We start from the raw sequence: 24,971 nt of genomic DNA on the forward strand, positions 1-24,971 counted from the left end.
CTATGCGTAATTTTTTTATTTGCAGAGGTAAATGTACATTTCTCTTTTTGCCGTTGTTGCATATGAATAGCGTCTTTGTTATTCTTTGCTTTAAAGTCCCTTTAGTGCGTCCCTTACAGAACATACCAATACCTATACAGCTAATAAATTGCACAAAATACACTGAAGTAGTAGAGAACGAAACAACGTGGGGCAACAATAGCACTGATATTTTACTCTGCGTTACTTAATGATACAGTTAAAGACAAGAACAGCGTTATTTAATACAAACAGTGATTGCCAAGGAACAAGGTTGTGTTTCAAATTCTCTACTTTTTTCACTTTTTTTTGGAATAAAAACCTTAAACACGGCAGACTATCTTTGCAAAATTCTCCAATCACAAAGTCCTGCTATTAAAACTGTATAATACAGAAAATTTTTGAAAAAAGACACATTACTATGTACTTTGCTCCATTTTCTGATTTGTGTCACGTGGCTATGGCATAGTCCAATGTCGTCATCGATTGAACCCACACAATATATGACAATTGACCAAATCCGTTTGAATATGAACAAACATGTGCTGAGTTATATCAAACAGACCTTTTAATGGCAACTGGCTCAAATGACAGGAAAATGGACCCTTGGAGACAGTCCTCCCTTTTATGATACGCGGGTGAACTTAAACTTGACGGCCAAAAGGAATACCTAAAAGGCGTTAGTAACATTTCGGGGAAACACATATAAGCCATCCGACCAATGACAAGACAAAAAGGAACTTAAAGTACTTCCCAATTTGTCGCTTTACTGCTAAGATGCAGAAAAGAAAAACATAAAGACGAACACAGTTTACTCTGGCGTGAAAATCCTTGGCTCATTGTTAAAATCGTTAGATGTATACTTATCGAGAAGAAGAAGAAGAAAAAGAAGAGGAGGAAGAAGAAGAAGAAGAAGAAGAAGAAGAAGAAGAAGAAGAAGAAGAAGAAGGAGAAGAAGAAGAAGCAGAAGCAGAAGCAGAAGCAGAAGCAGAAGCAGAAGCAGAAGCAGAAGCAGAAGCAGAAGCAGAAGCAGAAGCAGAAGCAGAAGCAGAAGAAGGTGAAGAAGAAGAAGAAGAAGCAGAAGCAGAAGCAGAAGCAGAAGAAGCAGAAGGAGAAGCAGAAGCAGAAGCAATAGCAGAAGAAGAAGAAGAAGAAGAAGAAGAAGAAGAAGAAGAAGAAGAAGAAGAAGAAGAAGAAGAAGAAGAAGAAAAAGAAGAAGAAGAAGAAGAAGAAGAAGAAGAAGAAGAAGAAGAAGAAGAAGAAGAAGAAGAAGAAGAAAAAGAAGAAGGAGGAGGGTAGGAGGAGGAGGAGGAGGGGGAGGAGGAGGAGGAAGAGGAGAAGAAGAAGAAGATCGTTTCCCAAATGTCCCCGTTTCATTTCTTTCCATTAAAATATGATTATGATATTTATTGTAAATGCAGTCGACTCCCGATAACTCGAACCCTCGCCAACTCAAACCACGCGCTAACTGGAACGAATTTTCCTTTACTTTCAGGTCATTTTCTATATAGTTTTACCCTCGATAACTCGAACTCCCGATAACTCGAACCTTTTTCAATTTCCCTTGAAGGTTCGAGTTATCGGGAGTCGACTGTGCGTCGATAAATGGAGGTAAAGTAAATGAAGTGAAGAAAAAATAAACCATATGTTACACTTGCAGTTTGAAAGAGATGAATGTAATCAAATCTGAAAATTGCGGCAAAATCCGTGAAATCCGTTCCGTCCGCCGTTATTGGGAAAGTCTTTGATGGAAACTTCCAGTGCTAATGAGCAGTTGACTCAAGGACTTTCCCAGTGACAACGGAAACGACGGATTTTGCGGATTTCACGGATTTTTTATCATAAGAAATAAAATATTAAATTTATTTCAATTGTTATTATTATTTTATTATTGTTATTATAATAATAATAATAATTATTATTATTATTATTATTATTATTATTATTATTATTATTATTCAGTATTAGTATATCCACATTAATAAGTGTTATACTTGCAGTTTGAGAGAGATGAATTTAATCAAATCTGAAAATTTCCGCAAAATCCGTGAAATCCGTTCCGTCCGCCGTTATTGAAAAAGTCTTTTACGGAAACTTCCAGTGCTAATGAGCAGTTGACTCAAGGACTTTCCCAGTGACAACGGAAACCACGGATTTTGCGGATTTCACGGATTTTTTTTCTCATAAAAAATAAGGAGAAATATAAATAAATTCATTATTATTATTATTATTATTATTCAGGATTATTTTATCCATAATAATAAGCGATATACTTGCAGAGATGAATGTAATCAAATCTGAAAATTTTCGCAAAATCCGTAAAATCCGTTCCGTCCGCCGTTATTGGGAAAGTCTTTGGTGGAAACTTCCAGTGATATTTAACAGTTGAGTCAGATACTTTTGCAGTATCAACGGAAACGACGGATTTTGCGGAACTCACGGATTTGTGTTCTCGAAGAACTGTCTGCTTTTTCATGACAAATTTCCCTAATCGTTTTATGTTTCAAGTTTCATTTTAACATCACTCAGCTCGTCAGACTGTTTGTGTTATAGCATGAGAATACAGCCCAGTTGTCACATTCTCTTTGGACTGGGAAACCACATGGAACAAGCCTCGCTGCCTTTTTTGATGACAAATTTTGCTAATAGTTTTATGCTTCGTGTTTCATTATGACACCAGCTCATCAGAATGTGTGTGTTTTATTATGAGAATACAGCCCAGTTGTCACATTCTTTTTGGACTATGGGAAACCACATGGAACAAGTCTCGCTGCTTTTTTGATGACAAATTTTGCTAATAGTTTTAAGCTTCGTGTTTCATTATGACATCAGCTCATCAGAATGTTCGTGTTTTATCATGAGAATACAGCCCAGTTGTCACATTCTTTTTGGACTATGGGAAACCACATGGAACAAGTCTCGCTGCTTTTTTGATGACAAATTTCGCTAATAGTTTTATGCTTCGTGTTTCATTATGACATCAGCTCATCAGAGTGTTTGTGTTTTATCATGAGAATTCAGCCCAGTAATGAGATTGTGAACACACTATTAGAAACATCACGCTGTTGGTTTATTGTTCGGTACAAGGTAGCTGTTAATTGCCAGGTCAGATATTAAATCCCTGTTCCGTGCAAGTAATCTGCATGCAAAACTGGTGAAATGTCTTTGGAGAGAGAAGTCACCTTTGAAACTTTCTTCTGAAATATTTGGGAACCGATTGGATAGCATTGTTGGCTTCAGCCTTTTAGCTGTTGATTACGAGGTGTGGGTGATTATCTGTTTATCAGTCCGAGCAATAGAGAATGTAAAAGCTTATACCTTGATGGGTAAATTTTCGAATGCAGTAATTATTCCCGTGGAGTTGACAAGTCCCTTCTCTATAAAAGCAGGACAAGTTTCAGCACTTTAATCAGTCCGATTTGACGATGCAGAGATCACGTTTTCCTGCAAGGCAGCTTAACAGCAGAACGATTAAGAGTGCAGCGTTGGGTTATTTAAGCCCTATATTTTTGGGAAAGTGCAGCATTTTATCTGTGAGATGTGTTTGTAAGGTTCAGGAGGATGGCTTCGAGAAAGCGTGGAATAACGTGTGTCGAACAAGAGATGCCTGTGACAGCGCAGTGAAAGGTTTGTTCGGTTTTTTGTAATTTCCATCGTTCTCAGCACTTGTTGGGTGGACGAAATCCACCAGATCTCACTTAGTAACAAATTCTGTTTTCTCCATTTTTCAGGCATGAAGAATGTAGCATTCTTTTTAAGCGCCATTACTACTCAACGCCAAAAGAAACCAAGGAGCAAACAAAAACAAAACGAAGAACACGAGGAGAGCGACGATGCTGAAGAGGGTGCTGATGTGAGTCAACTTGCGGGTTCATCAAGTCAGGAGTGGTCGAAAAATCACGCTTCCATCATAAACGAAAAGATGTGCCCGGGCGTTAACTATTGGATCGCGTTGACCACGCCAAATGGCGCTCCAACCAGTCCACTTGCTATTCATCGTGCCCTCCTGGAATGCAGCGTGGACGTATTTACAAATCAGGTACAACACTCATAAGCTACACTAAAAGGGTCAACTTTAAACGTTTAAAAGCAGTGAATAGGTGAAGATACAAACATGAATAAGTGTGTCTACGTGGATCGAAGTTCATGTTGCCTCGTGTTAGTGCATTATTGACAGTTATGATGAATTGGACCATTTTATCATCTAATTATTAATTTTCTTGTCTTTACTGCTAGACTTTATCCAATGCTTTGCTTTTTAATATTTTAGTGTCTCGTATCTTTAGTTTTTATTGTCATTGCTTATTTGTGAATGTTTTATTTTAATATTTAACAGGCCTACTTTTATTCTGTATATATTTATATGAGGGCCACTAGTTTTTCAGTGATCACTGTTGTGTGCTAACCTCTATAAATAAAGTTGATCATCATTATTATTATTGTTATTATTATTATTGTTGTTATTATTATTATTATTATTATTATTATTATTATTATTATTATTGCCATGTATCTGCCCATACTTATATTGTTGTGCCAGCTTTTTTGACTTGCTTAAATGTAAAACGTTATTGAGTACATTTTGATTTCTTTTAGGTACCCTGCCGCGAAGGGAAAGAAAGCCTCGCAATGAAAGAGCTATTCAAAGTTCTAAAAGATCACAACAACACTTTCATGGCCGAGCTGGTACAATCCTCATACCGAAATTGCTTTGAAGATGAGTATGAGAAGTTCTTGGGCGAGGCGAATTCACAGGATATCGAGGGATGTGGCGCCGAAAACGTCGTGAGAATTTGTCTGGTCGACCACTCGTTCCAGACCAGTCTTTCGCTGGCCATGGGGAAACTACCGGACGCAAAGTTGGTCATCGACCAATTCGGTTTTCGAGGAGACGACTCTGCATCACAGGTGGCAAGGGAAACCGGCATTGAACAAGCAAGGCTGTCTGACAAACTTACTGTCCTTATAAATGACATCGGCATCGCCATGAAAAAGCTCGGATACGCTCTTTACGTTGGAAAGGTGTATAAGAAGTGCGAGAGAGCTAGGTACAGCTATTGGTACAAGTGCGAAATGGAGGCATTCATCAACACCTTGGCAGCAAACGAGACATTTAAAGACAGGCTACTCAAGGACATGAGAAAAGTCATCGAAATCCTTTCCAACCCGTACTGCGAAGTAATTAGGCCCCTCTGCGTCGATTACAACTTGATCGAAGTGAACGATGGTCAATGCTGGTCAATCAAGGATAGACGTTTCGTGGACAACGCAATCAACGACAAGGACATCGGCCACATCACTCCGCGAGCGTTTTCGCCATATGATCCCAGCAAAGAGCCAGAAGCAAAATATTTCAAGGAGATTTTGGAAAACAGCCTGAGTAAAGTCGAAGTCCAACTGTTTTGCGAAGATTTCCTGAGGCTGTTAAATCATAACAAGAAACGCCATAAAGACAAGGTACCGTGCCTGGTCGGCGCTGCAAACAGTGGCAAAACGAGTTTGTTTCAGCCTATCCTAGGTTTGATCCACCACAGCAACGTGGCGACGATAACAAAACAGCGTGTGTTCAACAAGGCGATGATTAATCGCTTCACGGAGGTCATCTTCATAGATGAAGCTTGTCCCTCGACACTTGACATGGACGATTGGAAGATACTGACGCAGGGTGGCTACACGGCGTGCGACGTCAAGTAAAAAACAGCAAAATCGTTCCTGAACCGTTGCCCGATGCTGTTGACTGCACAAAAGAAGCTCGAATTTCAGCCAGAGGACCAGCCTGCCATGGATAGAAGATTGAGATGCTACACCTTCAAACGTCTGCCAAACGCAAAGAAAAAAGCCGCGGAGTGGCTTCACAAACACCCGATGGAGTGCGTCCTGTGGGCCTCCAAACAAGCAAGCACGTCAAGAGACTGCGACGAGAGCTCCGACAGTAGTGACGAAGCAGTCTTAGAATCGCAAGAGGAGGATGGAATCCTCAAAGAAGAAGAGAAGGACGCTCTGCGGACACTCGAGCTCGCGGATGAGGAATGTGATCCAGAAACCGTCCAAGATGGTGACGAAATGGCCAGTTCAGACGACGACGGCAGTCACGACGACTACGACTCTGACCTGGGTGTCAGAAACTTGAGGCACGCTCTCGAGCAAACGTCCACGGGCTCCCTTCGACACCGACAAGTATCTCATCTACTCCAAGTGCGGCTCGAAGAACTCGAAAGAGCGAAGCAGGCGGAAGGGAACATTTACAAAAATAGGCAGCAATCACTCATGTCGAGAGGTGTCACCAGAGAACACGCCGCACTGCTCCCCAGAGATCCGTCGGCGTCCATGCCTAGCCAGATTACCAACGACCTGGAGGTGCACAAGCGCGAGGCTCTCCGAGCCGAGATAAAGAGAAAGATGCAGCAAGCAGTGGAGGCATTCGAGACCCAATGGTTGGTGCGAACTGAAGAAGAGTTGCAGGAATGCACAGTTACACTGAACGGCTCAAACCTTGACCAGGAAAATAGAGCATCCATGAAGGCCTTCCGAGAAGTTTTGAAAGATAAACTAAAGAACTTCCACTGTAATCTTGGTACGCTGAATTGCGAGTTCGCCCTAGAACAACGCAGACGATGGTGCGTGTCACAAGGCCTATTGAAAAAAGACCAAAGACATCTCGTCACCAACCTTTTCCAGTGCCTGCCCGTTGCAGAGGATGTGTGCGAGTCGATCCGGACCGGAGGAGATGGCAACGAAGCATCTTCCTCGGGCTACAGAAGCAACACAGCTGTATCGCAGGATGTTCCACCTCAGTGTGGAGAGAGCAGTGACGAGGAAATGTTCATCACGCCCACCCCGAGTTCGCAGCTAAGCCCCTGCGATGCAACTGCACCAACTCCGTCTTCCATGCACGATCTTGCCATTTCACAGGACCTCATGCGGACCAGTACTTCGCAAAAAAGACCCAAGTCTGGAGAACGAACTTAAGTCAGGAACAAGAAGCCACGCAAAACAATTATGAGCTATTTTATCCAGCAGCAGAATTAGAGAAACACTGAAACACAGAGAAAATGTAAAATGAATGCTCCAGTTTGTTCAACATTACCTAGAGTTTGTTTTGGGGTAATTACACACACGGTTGGAACTGGAACATGTACGGTTAGGATAGGTCGCCTTAATAAAATTATTATTACATTATATACATCAGTGTGTTTGGGAATGGTGATAGAAAATGGCCATTCAAAAAAAAAAAGAGAGAGAATTAAAATGAAGATTGCGTCGTTGACTACATTTGCAGTGTTTTTGTTGTTGTTTTATTCACTCAACGGAATTTTCGTGGCAGCCCTTTTCTTAAGAGAATCGGCAGTTCTACCCTCCTGAAACCTGAAATCTAGATCTCTCAATATCGCTGTCCACTGTCCAAATCCGTGCTTAGTTATTCCTTCCTTTAGAAAATAGTCCTCTTCTGCTGTGAATTTCAAAACATGACGAATGTTCCTCTGAGAGCGCAAGATTCTTTTAGGCAGGGCGTCCTTTTTGGGGGAGGTGTTGACATTTTTCACTGGTTCAACAGAAGGCCCGGCGTTGGAGGTTGAATCGCCGAGTCTTGCGTTGACGTCCTCGTCCACTTCTGACCCCTTGGCGCCTTGAAGTTTCTGTAGGCACTCGTGACCCTTCAAAGCAACTTCTCGGGATCGTTGTTTTTGATAGTGAACTTTAGCAACGGCAGAGCTGTGTTTTTGGTCTTCCGACAAAATCCTCTGCTCTTCGCTGGTGAGCTGATTGAGGCTCTGCGTTTCAACAATTTGGCGATAACGCGTGGGATGGATGTACTTTCCAATTGCATCAAACACCAGTTTGCTCATGATCTCGCCCATTTTACCGTGCTGGCCTCCATTTCTGTTGACGAGAACGAAATCACACTTGAGTTTAAGCAAAGGTCTAACGTACGAGATGTAGCCATTAATTGAGCACTTGCATGCTTGCGTCGGAAAGAATCAAAGAATCAAATCCATACTTTCCAGCAGTCTTGAACGTTTTCTGATCAATGAATCCACCCTTTTCCTTCGCTGTATCAATCATGTCCACCGTCAAATATTGATAAGTCATAGGACGTGACCCCTTCACTTTGATGAACAGATACATGGCTACGAATTTCGTGGCAAATGTCAAGTCCGAGGGGTTAACTTGAGCTGGACTCGATTTGCAGATCTTCACGGTATTTTCGTAGCGCGGCAGATGGAATTTCACGACCTCCAACAGCTCCTCCATTGTTGCCCAGTGGCCTCTTGCTTCCAGTGTTTCAATGTCTAAATCTTGTGTCCACTGCAATCGCATCATCTTTGCAACTGTCTTTCGCGCTCTTTTGAGGTACAACTCTGTTGCAGAGAACTTTTGAAAGACTGCCTCTGATGCGCCATGAAGTTTTCTGAAGTCGATCATTTCAGAAATAGCGTCTATGTAGCCTAAACGCCCACCATGGCCGAGCTTGCATTCGTCTTGTAAGTAGTCGATAAACTTGAACAACCAATTTGGAGAACATAAACTAAAGTCCACCACGTCAAAAGTCAACTCTTCCTCGTCTTCACAGCAAAATCTTAGAAACTTAAAGCATCTTGTAACTATTTGTTGCGCTGCGCGATCCTTCTTGTAACCGCCACCACTTCCAGTCAACCATTTCGTGAACAACTCGGCAATGTCACACGATAATGAAAACGAAGGAAGTAACTTTACGGCATGCTTTGTGGTTTCAGTTGTTTGATCTTGAATTGGTTTCACCATCGGAACATTTCGCGAATCTGTGATTTCTTTCGAATTGGGCTTTTCATCAAAATAAAAGAACCAACTGTGCTTGGTATAAACATGTTTTCTGCACCCTCTTTGACCTTGAAATCCATCATGGTCGCACTCTTGTATTGGGCAGTGATACAAGCTGTCTGTTTCATCTTTTTCCAAGTGAAGCCGTTTCGGTTTGGGCAACGCTCCATCGATATCCGACCAATCGACTTTATACTTCTTGCTCATTTTGCCTTTTAAGCGCATCTAGTCAACACGATCTCCTTTAAATCTGAACCATAACCGAGGAGCCGATGACGAGCAAAGGAACTGCATATATGTTTGTATTTGCCAAAGCATGCCCTTACTTGCCCGCCCTCATTACTATTGTGCAAAATTCATGACAGTGACACGCCACCAAACTCGCTCAAGCAGGTCTGAGCGCGCCTCCTTGTTTGCCTAATTCCCAAAGGCCACCTTAATTTGGGAACAAAATGGGAATGCGTGGAAAAATGGTCCAAAATCTGTTCTCAAACGACCAATTTGGGAACAATATGTTCTATTCACAGAGAGGAACTCGGAACAAAACAGTCCTAAATGACCAATTTGGGAACAATGTGTTCCATCAACAGATAGGAACTCGGAGCAAAACAGTCCTTATTTATCAATTTGGGAACAATGTGTTCCATGCACAGATAGGAACTCGGAACAAAACAGTCCTTATTTATCAATTTCGAAACAATGTGTTCCATGCACAGATAGGAACTCGGAACAAAACAGTCCTAATTTATCAATTTGAGAACAATATGTTCCATTTACAATTGGGAACTCGGAACGAAATATTCCTCTTTAACACTAGAGTGAACGTTTTGTTCCTACCTTGTAAAACATCTGGTCCTCTTATAGTCAATAGGAACACAAAAACGAGGAACAGTTCATACTAGAGGAACGTTCCTTTTGGAATATGGGAAAAGCCAACGAAACTTAAAATCAGCGAAAAAATGAGTCAAAGACTATAGAAAAACTCCAAAAAGCGTAAGTCAAGCACTTCGGCGAAATGAAAACAATCTTTAAAATTTGGTGAAGTCTCATTCAATCGAAGGCAGCAAAACGCGCCAGGATCAAATTTTAAGAAATGTAGAAGAAGAAGAAGCAGAAGAAGCAGAAGAAGAAGAAGAAGCAGAAGAAGAAGAAAAAGAAGAAGAAGAAGAAGAAGAAGAAGAAGAAGAAGAAGAAGAAGAAGAAGAAGAAGAAGAAGAAGAAGCAGAAGCAGAAGCAGAAGCAGAAGCAGAAGCAGAAGCAGAAGCAGAAGCAGAAGCAGAAGCAGAAGCAGAAGCAGAAAGAGAGGCAGAAGTAGAAGCAGAAGCAGAAGCAGAAGCAGAAGCAGAAGCAGAAGCAGAAGCAGAAGCAGAAGCAGAAGCAGAAGCAGAAGCAGAAGCAGAAGCAGAAGCAGAAGAAGAAGAAGATGAAGAAGAAGAAGAAGAAGAAGAAGAAAAAGAAGAAGAAAAAGAAGAAGCAGAAGCAGCAGAAGCAAAAACAGAAGCAGAAGAAGAAGAAGAAGAAGAAGAAGAAGAAGAAGAAGAAGAAGAAGAAGAAGAAGAAGAAGAAGAAGAAGAAGAAGAAGAAGGAGGAAGAGAAGGATGAGGGGGAGGAGGGGGAGGAAGAGGAGAAAAAGAAGAAGAAGAAAGAAGAAGAAGAAGAAGAAGAAGAAGAAGAAGAAGAAGAAGAAGAAGAAGAAGAAGAAGAAGAAGAAGGAGAAGAAGAAGAAGAAAAAGCAGAAGCAGAAGCAGAAACAGAAGCAGAAGCAGAAACAGAAGCAGAAGCAGAAGCAGAAGAAGAGGAAGAAGAAGAAGAAGAAGAAGAAGAAGAAGAAGAAGAAGAAGAAGAAGAAGAAGAAGAAGAAGAAGAAGAAGAAGAAGAAGAAGAGGAAAAAGACCGAAAAGCTACAAAGCAAATTGATGGTGGCACACTTACATGTACTCTAAATCCCTTAGGGTGGAAAAGATTCCTGAAGAAAGATTGCTTAAACCATTTCCAGACAAACCCCTGCAATGAAAGTAGCTTCTTTTAGTATTTCAGACAACTTAAAAGAAGGAGGAAACTGTCAAAACATACCGTACCATAATAAAACGTGATAATTATGTTAGAAACAAATTGAAATGTAAAGCTGAAACCCTATCGTGCAGCAACATCAGACGTTGTCGTTTCTAGTTCTAGTTCTTGTTCTTGTTTTTTTTTTTTTTGCAATATTCTTGCGTTCATTAAACGACAATAAGAATTACGCTATCAGGTTACCCACAGAAAACCATTTTCCAACCATTTTTTAACTGATGGTTGACGTTCAACAATACAAACCACACAGATTTAAGTGGTACTTTCCCTAAGAACGGTCCACTGCTTTTCGGGTCAAAAAAAAGTTTGCCCTCAAACTTTGACCACTAAATCATCTTGGGTCATAAGTAAATTAAATGACTTTAGTTTTTGGAAATACGTAAAAATATATTTTTTACAGGCACATCAGTCAGAGCGTGGCGAAAGTAGAAAATTGCATAAAATTGATGAGCTCGCTGCTCGAAAACCAGGAAACGCCACAACAATTCATTATAATTCTTAAATCAAGTGTTCCTTCAAAGGTATGAAATGCATGTCTATTTTGATTTGTTTTAATTTTTAGGGTCACAAAAAATAATATTGTCAACCCTCGTTAGAGCGCTTTCTCAAAAACCGGTGAAAGTACCCTGTCTTTGCCGGCATTTATTTCACAAGTCCAGACAGAACCATTCTAAATTCCAACTGAACTTTGCTAAACAGATCTTAGGAAGCATAGAAATATAAAAATACGATGCGCATTTTATCTTCCTTGACCACAGCGACTTCGCACTTTTGGTTCTTTTTCGAATATGAAACCCGCATTATGCAAATGAGGTTTTTGATCAAATTCAAATTGATGTAAATCAAAACATTCTTAATCGCTAAATTTTACCATTCTAATTTCACTACACCAAAAAGCACACAAATATAAAATCAAAAACGGTTTTAACCGTTTAAAAATGCCTAAAACCTGATGAAGTGTTTAGCCCTGATCTCTGAATGCTCTGTAAAAATATTGCAAACATTTTTAAATATGCTAATTCCGTTATGTGGGAAACTTAGTCCTATATAAAGAAATCTTTCTTCTTGCTGTTGTCTACTGTCGAATTCATTTTTTGAAAAGTGCTATTGAAAATTTGTACACGTTTTTAGTATCAAAAACTTGAAGATTAATTCAGCTTTAAATGGATGAGCACACACTGTGACATGACGTGCATTGAAATCGACAACACTTGACTTCTTTAATTCAATATTGTGTTACACTCTTGGTTATTTCTTGATTGCCTTTTTATTTAGTTAATGGCTACTAAAAGGACAATGCTAACAAGACCATCTTATTTTTCCCTGATCTACGGCCAACGTACAGAGTGATTTGATGAAGAAAGTTTTGTTTTGCCGGATATGGCATTTTAACGACATAACTCCTGCACTGGAGAAGGTCATAGGTCAAAGTCCTTTAAACTTCTCAGTATACTTCCTGATTTTTTTCTGAAATGATTCCATTCACCACCGCTATGAATACATTGTTACTTTTTATTCTCATACAAGATAAGCAATATTCAACACCTTTCAGTTAAAGCTTAATGGCGTGTAACTACTAACTTCTGGAATCTGAGATCTGAACTTGACTTGTTCAATCTACATAAGCAACAATTACACAATCCTACCTTGTAACAGTAAAAAAAGTGACAGATATACGCAAATAAGATATCTTTGGTTTCTGTTCTTGTCGAGTTTATAATATGGACATCCTATGAAGAAGTTGCTTTTTCGGTATTTTCGGGCTCAAATTACCTCTTTAATGAGAAGTTGTTCTCTTTTACTTTCGAAGCTTTATTTATAAACAGCCATATTGATAGTCAATTTATATTTGGCCTGGCGAATACAGGGACCTACAAACTTGGACCCCCATCCTCCCCTCTATAAAATCAATCAGCACAAATTCGCATGCAAAGCAAAACGCGCCATGTTTCCATCTCTTATTTTTTCATTTAAATTGTCCAAGATTGTAGCTATCAATATGTTTGTTGAGACTCGCAATGCGTGCCAAACAAAAATCCCCAAAAGCAGACACCGAAAATGCCGCTCAATTTGATGCAATAGCTATTTTTTTAACGCGATAGCCATTTGCACAGAGACTGGCGTAAATGGGGCCTGCAGTATGGAGTAAAAGATTCTTGACACAATGGCAGGGCCGTCCCTTATGTTGCTATTTAACAATTATTCACCAAAGTGGAGGTGAATTTCGCGGCTCGGTAAATATCCATCACTTTCACCGACACTGAGGTGAATAATTGTTTTAGTATATACCACACAAGCTGAATAAGAAGTGGACCAAAAACTGCTTTATTGTTGACAATATACCGACAAACGGTGGGAAATTTTAAAATCTCGCGCGCCGCGTTGTAGAAAGTTCCGTCTCGCTTTCTTGCAGACAAATAAAACTTCTGGAGCCACTTCTTTAGTTGCTCCGTGTCTTTTCTTTGATCGTTGTGTGAAATTTGTCCTGTTGTTGAAACCTTGCTGCAAAACATTAGATGTTTCATTGTTTAGATTGCAATTATAGTGCTCGACAGTTTTCGTAAACAATGCATTGTATTTTTATTTTTCGCCTTAGGCTATGAGGTTTGAAAGGTTAAACCATTTTTGTATTTTTTGTAATAGCCGTCTCTTTAATCGAAATGTTTTCCTCTTAAGTGACCGTGGCGAAACGGGAAGCCATTTGTTTCTCTTCAGCTGCTCGGAGGTGAATAGTACTTGACTAATCACCTCCGAGCTAGCCAATCAGCGCGCGCGAAAAACACTATTCACTTGTGTGTCATATACTCATATGATTTATCTCATGACGAATATCATCAGACGTGGTAATGATCATCTTTTTGCGGGGATTGCTTTCCTGTAACAAATTGTAACAAATTATAAACCAGGTTGCATTCATAAAAATCGAGATTTTAAAAGGTGCGCGCGCCAAGTTCTCTTCTCTACGAAAGGTTAAAAACGATGTCATAGTCCGGTCTTTCTTTATATACCTACATTTGTTGGTAGATATTTCACAAAATAACGATTTAACTCACCTCGCGCCTGGATTGGATGTTTTTACAGATTCCTTTTCCAAAGTTGCATGTAAGATCTAAGGCGTTTCTTTCACAGAAGCATTGTGTTGGTTTCGGCAATTGTTGCAAATAACGTATTTGGTCAAAAAGAAAGTCAAATCACTCAAGGAAAGTTCTAGAACTTACTTCGGACTTATTTCTCATGTTCGGGCTACTGCGCTACGCATTCTAAGAAGCATATGTGAAAATATCTTATTAACATTCATATCGGGGGATTTTGCAGTACAATTTCGTTTTGATACGCATTTTTTTTTTGGGGGGGGGGGGGGTGGCCTTAACCCCCCAAAGACGATAAAATTGGACAATTTTCATTACAATCGCAGAAAACTTCTAAAATAAAGAACTATCTAAAACACGACCGGCAGTTTATGCTCCGCAAGGAATTACAGCAAACATTTCCTTGACACATTGGGGGCGCGTATTCGAGAGGGAGCACTTATTCGAGGATTTATCATGGTATTTTAGTGGACTGCCTGTGAGCTAGCTTGGAGTAGTTTTAAAATCACACTTACACTATAAGCAACACGGCAACAATATACTTTTATACTGATGCTCCTTAATGTGGGATTTGATTATCCTTCACTAGGAGGAGAGCTCGAGTTGAATTTTCAGTAATAATGACTTTGAAATAATTACAAAAACAATGAGGCATTACACTAGAAATATTAACTACAACAAAAAGTGCAAGTTAGAAGCTTTGGCATTTGCGGCGAAGGGCCTGGAGTGAAACTTTCAGGGCCGATTAAGCTAACAGCCAACTCTACCCTAGTCCGCCGGGATTGCAACCGGAACGCATCGCGACAGACGGATAGACGGATTCTCCTTCCCTCGCTTCCTATGAAATCTTTCTTTTTCTGTACAGTTCTTTCCTTCCGACTTTCATGCACAGGTTCCTATCAATTCATTTTGAGCAACATGTTGATAATGCCCAGCTTTTGAAAATTAATAAATCACTGTTTTACAAAAGCGAATTTAAGTTTTTCTCATTACTACATGGAATTTTTTTTTCGAAATGTAACAAAACGACAACTTGTACTTCAACAGATAAATGGCTCAAGCAACTTCTAGACGATCTATCATTTTTTTTCGTGGTTTAGAAGTTTATATTATCTATATATTGAGAAAGGCACTTTACGTAGAGGGATGTACAGGCATCCTCCTTCTAGTCGGCTTGAAAATTTCAGTGTTTTGTCATTTCAGATGGCAGTAGCCCAAACTCAGCGAAATATTTTATTTCTTAAAGGACCTTCAAGCTATGAATACCAATTGAATGGCGTCAACAAAGCAGCGACATGCAATAATGAACGAAAAAAATTAATAATGAAAAAAAGGTTTCTTAAAACCTAACTACTGTTTAGTAGACAGACTAATTTGCATAAAAAATTCCCCGCAAAGTATCCAAAAATCGGGACCGAATAATTCACATTTTAGGCATTTTCAAACGATTAAAACCGTTCATGCGTTTTATTTTGTGTGCTTTTCGGTGTAGTTAATTTAGAATGGTGAAATTTAGCGATTAAGAATGTTTTGATTTGTAACAATCTGAATTTGATTAACAACCTCATTTGCATAATGCGGGTTTCATATTCGAAAAAGCACCAAAATTGCGAAGTCGCTGTGGTCAAGGAAGATAAAATGCGCATCGTATTTTTATATTTCTATGCTTCCTAACATCCGTTTAGCAAAGTTCAGTTGGAATTTAGAATGGTTCTGTCTGGACTTGTGAAATAAATGCCGGCAAAGACAGGGTACTTTCACCGGTTTTTGAGAAAGCGTTCTAATGAGGGTTAACAATATATGCATTTCATACCTTTGAAGGAACACCTGATTTAGGAATTATAATAAATTGTTGTGGCGTTTCCTGGTTTTCGAGCAGCGAGCTCATCAATTTTATGCAATTTTCTACTTTCGCCACGCTCAAATTTAGGTCCTCGACCGCTCTGACTGTTGTGGCCTGTAAATAATATATTTTAACGTATTTCCAAAAACTAAAGTCATTTAATTTACTTATGACCCAAGATGATTTAGTGGGCAAAGTTTAAGGGCAAACTTTTTTTTGACCCGAAAAGCAGTTGACCGTTCTTAGGGAAAGTGCCACTTAATTTTACAGCTCTACAAACGGAGGCCACATAGACATTTAAGACTGGAAAACAAAGCCTAATGTCTCAATCAAGAATATAGCAAGTCCTGTTTTCGTTCTATGTTTACCTCGATTTTATAAACCTGAGCATAGATTTCGAAAGAAAATAATTAATAATGGGCTAATGTTCTCAGTACAGCCAAGTTAACCGGTAAAATAGTAGTCAAATTTTGTGGCACAAGGCTGCAAACTAGCTCAGTTAAAATGATCTCTAGATAGACGGTTAATTTCTTTAAATTTTGGATTAGGAGGAAAAGATTTGGAGGAGTACTGCTCCTTCATAAAAACAAGCGCTAACATCAAAGCTTGTCAAGTTAGAACTCTAAGGTTAGATGGCATAAGGCTTAGTCAAAGTTCTTATTGAAGACAGTTAAGACACCATGTGTTCACCAATACCTTTACGTTTCCTGTCTTATGGAACGCACGGGAATTTAAGTTATTTTTAAAAAAATTGGTGTCAAGGGCTCGTTTAAACGATGTAATTCGAGGCAATTCCAGTTTTAAAACATTTTTGAAAAGCAATCCATGCTCATAAGGGGCGTTCCAGCTTCTCGAAAATTTGTCCGAAGTCGATGCTGACGAAATTTTTGAAAAGTTATGATGTATATTAGAAACATTGTCTGTGATTTCTGAAAACGTTAACCATCTCCGAAATATTGAAAGACTGATTATTTTTGTGTATGCCCGGCGAAAATCTCGGGAATAAATGTAAAACAAAACAAAACAAAAATCGCCGGCACTATATTTTTAGCTCACATGGTATTCACGGAATATGTGATGTTTCAATCATTAATCCATTCAAGCCTGGAAGTGCGAAAACATGCACGTGAATGCCAACTCCTTCCCCCTGTTTCTTGTTTTTATTTTATTTTATCAAGAGAGTTTAATTTTTGTTTATGTCTGAGACGTATTTGCTGCGAATTCGGTGAAAATTGGCTCATAGATATAAGAGATGTTAACGCGAGGAAGAGAAACACGATCTCAGACCATCGTGAATTTTCCTTCTTGGCGGCAGTAAAAGAATATACACAGATTTTCCTGCCTTGGTAGGGGTTTCTACGACGTACCAGAATAAATGACGACGAATTTTGCTTAAGTTTTCTCCTCTTTGTCCACTTTATGGCTCAAAGGTGATTATCGAAGTAAAATCACAGCTGGTTTAACGGGGATTATGCAACAAGAACTTGCATGATCGATCCCCCTGCCATATGAACGATCATGGCATTTGAAGATTAATAACAGCTCTGGTAACAGCTACTATCATATCGGTGGCAGAAAAAAAATGACTGGATTTTTTTTTTAATTTCGTAAAAAAAAGATTAAAAAAGGTATAAACATGCATTCTTTCGCAGATGGACTTAACCCTCATTATTACGTGAAACACTTAAACTTTGAAACTTTCACGGAAAAAAAAAGGTTCTCCAAGATGACTATCTTTAACATTGGTCTCTTTGGGGTGCCTGGAATCTCAATGAACTTCTCCTACTGGAAATAAAATTATGATAAAGGCTATTTTAATGCGCTACAATATTGGGACCCATGGTGAAGTGCAAGGGTAAAAAAGAGAAACAAATATCAACAACCAAGATAGTTAATAACACTTACAGATACTTTAACTTTGTTAGGTATGAAAATATATCTCCCGATAGGTGTTCAATTTTATTCTTGTCTAGGTACCTGTAAATGGAAGGGAAATTATATTTGCTTAAGAGTTAATATAGCTTATAAATATTTTACGGATATATGATGGGATTAGGTTAGTTATTTCAATTCTTAACAGGATTGGGGCACTCTATTTTAGAATCTTTTATACACTGAGAACAAATTCCGACTTTTTTTGTTGGCTGAGAAAGAGAAAAACAATTGAAAAATAAGGCACCTAACGTCGAAACCGGACAATCTGACAACCAGCCTACCATTTACAGTGTTTTACTGTCACAGCCAATTATCATAACATGCCTTTGAGTTTTTAAAAAGACGGAATAATTCTATATTATCTGCATTTTTACCGACAAAATATGTTGTGCTCGAGTACGTTTCATTAAGCTGTTAGGAGAGAAAATAAATAGCTTATTGTAGTTGCTATAGTTTTGAGGCTCTCGTTACTGAATAACGAATTGTACTATTACATCTTTTGGCACGCTTAAAAACAAACCATATTTAGCCATGTTTAGTATAAGCCATTCATATTTACTCGCATTTACCTTCTAGTTGCACGATATTTTATCCATTTTTGTCTGATATTAGATTATATATTTAACCGACATATTCCCGGGGTTTTTTTTTGTCGGCTGAGAAAGAAAAAAAAATTAAAAAATAGGGCACCAAAAGTCCCCCTATGTTAATGAAACTAGACAATCTGACAACCAGCCTAAGATTTGCGGTGTTATACTGTCACAGCCAATCATAATAACATGTTTTTGAATCTTATAAACAGACGGAATAATACTATATCATCTTGCATTGTTACCGACAAATTATGTTGTGTTCGAGTACATTTCATTAAGCTTCTCTTCGTAAGGGATACCCGTCATATTGTTCCCTGTATTTTTTTCTGCCATAGCAGTTCGAGTGCTTTGTTCGACATTTCAAGTTTACATTTAACTCCCGATTCATTTTGAGGCATTTCGATATAAACTCTACTTTACTACACAAAGCATTGTACTCCATGTTACCTATTCACTCAAATAGCTAACTGCTTTTGTGGCTGCCTTCGCACATCAAACTTATAACATCCGAAGGAGTTTAGACAAGCAAGACTGATTGTCATTCGTAAGATAAAACTTTTTATGTCCTTCCCTCGGTTATATTACTAAAAACTGGGGTACTGCATCGGCTGAGCTCTGTTTACTGGGCAATAAAGACACAAATGCCATATGGGTCAAAATGGCTATGGGAAAAATCCATAGCCGCTTTAATTGTAATAAACAGAATCACAAAACTAGTGTACAAAATAAGTTTATCAAAAATACTTTCACCACATTGGCTACATAAAAATATTCAGCCCAGTAAAGGTGAGGGCACAAAAAGGCCAAATAAAGGAAACGAGGACAAGGCGAGGGGAGGAGGTGGGAAAAACTTTCGACGTCCTTTCACACTGAAGTAGCGAGGCAGAATGAGACATAACTCCGGGTCCCCACGCGATTTACAATGCGCTCTATAGGGGGTACAAAGGAATGCCCCCAACCACTCAACCTGTCCTGAATCGATAATTACTCATTCTTGTCTAAAATTCATATTAATTGAATGAATAACACAACTTCTCGGGTAGGGACATAAAAACTCTATTTGTAAACAAATATTTCATTTACTTAAGATAACAACTCAGACGGCCTTCCACACATGTGGATGATGAAGGATTACACGGATAATGACCAAACAAAATCACACTCGTGATGAAAACGAAAACATGGCGGCTACGAGCCAGGATGAGCGGTCACCAGGCAAATTGGTGACATGCATCCGCTGACCTTACAAAACTATTACTGCAGTACCGCTGTAGTAACAGCTTTGCTTGCTACTTTCTACATGTTATTTTTTTCTTTTTAGTCTGCTAATAAGTCTGACTGCCTTTGGTTTTCCTGAAGTCTTCTTAACTAAGACCAAGGCCGAGGTGGGGTGCCAGAAGTTAGGGAAACTTGTTTCTCGTAATACGCCTGAAAATAGCTAACTTGGGATAGAACAAAGTACTTCCGAATTCGTCGCTTTACTGCTTAGATGCAATAAAAAAAAAGATAATGACGAATACGTTTTACTCGGGCGTGAAAATCCTTTGTAAATTGTTGAAATCGTCAGATGTAGACTTAACGAGAAGAATAAGAAAAAGACAGAACAGCTACTAAGCAAATTAATGGTGGCACACTTACATGTACTGTAGATCCCTTAACGTGGAAAAGATTCCTGAAGAAAGATTGCTTAAACCATTTCCAGACAAACCCCTGCAATGAAATTAGCTTCTTTTAGTAATTCAGACCAGTTAAAAGAAGGAGAAAACATGCTGTACCACAATAGAACGTCATAATTATGTTAGAAACGAATTTGAGTGTAAAGCTGAAACACTATCATGCAGCAACATCACACGTTGTCGTTTCCAGTTCTTCTTTTTCTTCCTCTTCTTCTTTTTTTTTGTTTTTTTTCGTAATTCTTGCATTCATTAAACGATAATAAGAATTACGGCGGGCCAGAAGTTAGGGAAACTTGTTCCTCGTAATACGCCTCAAAATAGATAACTTGGAAATGAACAAATCCAAACTTTATGAACGCAATATTGCAGAATTTTATCAATCCAAAGGGCTATTTTCACGATGGCGTCACGATGGCGTAGAACGGGGAAGGATTATGGCCGTGGAAACTTTAATCCTGAATAAAGTTTTTCTATAGTATTTCCTCAAACGCCATGGGACTTGTTGATTTTTTTCAGAAATTTACCTGGGAACCGTTTGATGTGGTCCGTTAGTGTACTGTTCATTCACCTTGATGTTACAATGAAGACCACGTTTTGATAGGCCGTTTTGTTTTTTGTTTTGGTTTGTTTTTCTTTTGTTGTAGTTGTTGTTGTTTTGTTTTTTTACTTGCTCTTCAACAAGAAAGGCCGAAAATACTTACAACGAAAATATTTCTTTAAAATAGACGAAGGACTAATGCTTGAAACGTCACTAATGGAATCTCCTCACAATGGGCAAATTACCTTATCAACTCTGTTAATTAAACCAAACATCAGTGATTTTACGCTTGTGTTTCAGAATGTTGCCCGCTTTGGAAATTAACGGGCAATTAATTTTGTTGCATTCTGCGCGTGCATTTTATTAACACGGAAAATCACAAATTAATCTTCGTAAGATCAAAAATTAATCTTCGTAATACGCACTCTTGATCCCCATAAAATCAACAAACTCCTCGCTTACCATTCGATTAACTTGTTTTCGTTTTTCACGTTACGACGCCATCACCAATAACGTAACCCACAACTCCCTGATTCGCTCTTTCGAAGGGCTACAACGAAACATCGATCAGGACTCGAGTGTCTTTAGCTGACCAAATTACCTTCAAGACTTATAAATCTAAACATTCCATTCGCCTCACATAGGTATATAAAAGTAAGGAGAATCAAACCTTGTTATCCCAAGAGGATATGATCAAGCAAAAGGACTATAATCGCAGTTGAAAAGCGGTTGCTTTCAATGACTCGATTTAGCGGCCTTAAATCTCCGCGAAAAGGGAACGAGAGGTGCCGAAAACTAGTCATGGGTTTATTCGTGGACCAGTATTGTAAAATGCCAAGATTTCATAAGCAAAATAAAGACCAAACCAAAAGTAAAAAATGCAACCGTGCAGCTATTTCAAGGTAGTTGGCTTTCGTCAGCGATGTGTAACAGCAAGAATTAGAATGTTCATCCAACGTCAAGTCAGTTGATTACTACTCGAACTAATGGTATGGTAATGACTCCAGCTGGACCCAAATTCAAATGCTCATCAATGTCATTGAACAAAGAATCTAAAATATGATGCAGCTGTTGCAAAAAGGTGAGTGAGGATAGACAAGACTAACCTTCAGTGATTACATGGCGAACCATGTTAAAAAATATACAGAGTATCTGATCCATGGTTGCATTTCCTTTTTATTTTCAGTTTGGTACGGTGGCCCACAAGTGTCACGGCCATACACCAAGGCACGGCACAACCACATCACTCAAGGCACAACCGCGCCAACTCATGGCACAACCACGCCAACTCACAACCGCGCCAACTCACGGCACAACCACGCCAATTCACGGTACAACCGCGCCAACTCACGGCACAACCGCGCCAACTCACGGCACAACCGCGCCAACTCACGGTACAACCGCGCCAACTCACGGCACAACCGCGCCAACTTACGGCACAACCGCGCTAACTCACGGCACAACCGCAAGAGTTTTAACACGGCGGAAGTGAAAAGAAACGGCAGAGACAGTCAGTTAAAAATGGCGGAATTAATGGGAGACGATTTAGACGACGAGGAAGGTCTTATAAGAGGTATATTCCATGAGTAGCGCGCTTGTTTCGCCTCATGGCTGAGAGATATTTTCTATGTCTCGCGCGAACTGACTTCCGGGGAGTCCGATTGACTCTTGCCAGGACGAACCGTCTCCATCGGATCCGATCGAGTCTGTTTGCCAACTTTTCAACCCCCCTCGCTCCCGTTGACCCCTTACTTCCGGTACCACTGATCAAGCGCCTTGCACCCATTTCCTGTTCCGGTCGCGATCTGACTCAATCCGCCCGCGAGCGAAGACAACCCGACTCAGGTCGAGTGTATTGGACATGTGTGCTGTTCTAAAAGTGAATATGGATTGTTCCATTTCATCGTAAGTTCAGGAGTGGAATTTTGAGGGCCGCTCTCCTACACTATGAATGTTATGACGCCTACCCCCGGAACAATTACGCGGACGATGTACATTGCAGGATCATGTTAGTCGTGTTTACGTTAAGATTGAATATTAAAAATTGTGCTTGTCTACCGAAATGCTCTTCTGTGATAATTTATGTCTTCTTGGCTAGGGACTCTGTAAAACGAGGACACGGACGGGCGAACGCGGACGGCGGACGGCGGATGGGGCTTTTTTAAAAAAAAATAGGATGTTCATACTGTTAAATTTATTGGTTAATTGTCACCTTTTAAGAAATGCTAGCTTTGGCTATCATCAGTTTTTTTGTTAATTTGAATTAATTTATATCTTATTGTCAGTCAAACAGCGAAAACGCTATAGAATGTTTCTTCTCGTTTTTCAGCCAAATCAGTCTGAGTTTGCAGTGGAACTCCGTACATTAGTACGACACACCATCCGGCAAAACAACACGTTCACATTCATGAACATTTACAGGATAATCTGATTAACGGGAAAGGTACTGTACGAGCTCTTGCTAGGCATTATAGATTAGAAATCGTGGTTATTGTTCGAACAGACAAATCGATACAAGTTATTAAAAAAATTATTTTAAGATGTCCAAAGATTTCTCTGTGTAGGATTTGCGAACGTGTCTTTTTCTTCCCTTTAAATTTGCACACAAGCGAAGTTTTCCTTGCACTAGGAGAACTTTTCTTGATCAGGTTTTGCGTCTTTTCGGTTTTGATCAAGGGTTTTGATACTCTTGCGGATTTTGGTTTTTCTCTTTTTTGAACATTCAGATTTTTTTACCTGACAGAAAAAAGTTTTTTTTCGGTCAGTTTCTGGTTTTCCTCCAGTTGCCTCGCCGGCGGCCTTCAGTCCCTAGTTGTCAGGGGTCGTCTTCTCCGTGAACTTGGTACAGTCGAACCTCGATTATCCAGACTCGTTGGGACTTGAAGAAATAGTCCGGATAATCGAGAGTCCGGATAATCGAAAATATGAATATTAATGAGACAGTAGTGTAAAGAAACGAAATACACCTTTTGCTGTTCGTTTACGCAAAATATACATTCATTTACGCCAACGGTAGAAACTAAACGGCAAATATACGTTCATTAGCACTTGCGTGAACTTCATTAACGCGAACAAACTTTCAATAACGCTACTTGAATATGCATTGCATAGCATCAACGGATGAACAAATTCACCTTTGGACACTCAAAGATAGCAAATGCACTGTCAATCTCGCACAATGGTTAATCATTAACACCAATAGGAAATCAATTGCACAGTATGACAATCAACTGCGTATTAGAGACATACAATAATGCAATTTGCATAGAGACGCACGATCAATTGCACCTTCATACAATCGTTTATTTGAAATGGTTAATCATTAACATGGACTGACAAACGTTAGTATTTTTCGAATAAACAATAAGAAGAAAAAATATATTCGTTAGGGTCATTCATTGTAGTTACATGTATTTTAACACTGAACAAAAACACAAGAGTATATACATTATCATTAAAATTTTATGTGTTTTTGCAAAAAATTTTTTTGCTGAAGCAGATATAAAATAAAAAAACATTTTACTGCACATCTACAGTATTGTAACATACAGAGTACGCTGAATGAACAAGTAGACACATTTGAGACAGAAAGAACCGAAGAAAATCAAGCCACAAAGAAACAGAATCTTACTTAAACGGCGACAAAGAATTATTCAAGCCTTGGAAGATGTTAAAGAAGATTATTTGACGGTTGCCGCTACTATCAAACAATTTTGAAATTTCTTTTTCCATAGTTGATTGTTGAAATTGCACGGTACCTCTCATTGGACGGTATGTACATGAGCACCGTCATGCCACAGACTTATTTGTTCGAATTTATTCTCGCCATCTTCTTATATGAGGAGTAATGTATGGAAAGCCATAGTGGACAAAAGTGGTCGAGATTATTTTTACGATCCAGTTTTGTCACAGATAAGTCCAGATGCCTTACCAGCTAGCCAGATGCAAGTCCACCCTTCCAGAATTGACGATGAGCAGTCGAGAACGCGCTTTCATGTGGCGAAAAATAATGACCGGACGAGAAATTTCCATCGGTCGAGAATTAAAATTTTTGGTGGTCGAGAATTTTTCACCGGTCGAGAATTTTCATCAGTCGAGAATTTTTCATCAGTCGAAAATTTTTCAGCGGTCGAGAAAATATTCTGGTCAGCAGGTGTTTTCGCGCCAAAATGTCGTCACGTGGTACAAACAAAGACGTAACAAAATGGCGGTTGTTTTGACTTTGCTATTTACTGTGATCGTGTCATTGTTGAAATATAAGCTTGTTGAAGCACAAGATGAAGATTTAGAGAATTTGTTTTTATCTTTGCAAGACTGTATAACACAAATAGAGACTGCAGATACTGATAACCCGAGGTACAGAGTATCTACACGACCGTTTGGAGGGGCACGTGCAAATTGTTTTTGCAA

General features: G+C 39.3%; 1 pseudogene; it reads left to right on the forward strand.

Annotated features, from left to right (window-relative positions):
• Positions 1–3,535: 3,535 nt before the first annotated feature.
• On the forward strand, positions 3,536–6,987 carry LOC146450150 (uncharacterized; annotated as a pseudogene).
• The last annotated feature ends 17,984 nt before the right edge of the window (positions 6,988–24,971 follow it).

The sequence above is a fragment of the Pavona decussata genome, unplaced genomic scaffold (assembly GCF_977016875.1).
Source record: "Pavona decussata unplaced genomic scaffold, jaPavDecu1.1 SCAFFOLD_489, whole genome shotgun sequence".
In the NCBI taxonomy this organism is placed as follows: domain Eukaryota; kingdom Metazoa; phylum Cnidaria; class Anthozoa; order Scleractinia; family Agariciidae; genus Pavona; species Pavona decussata.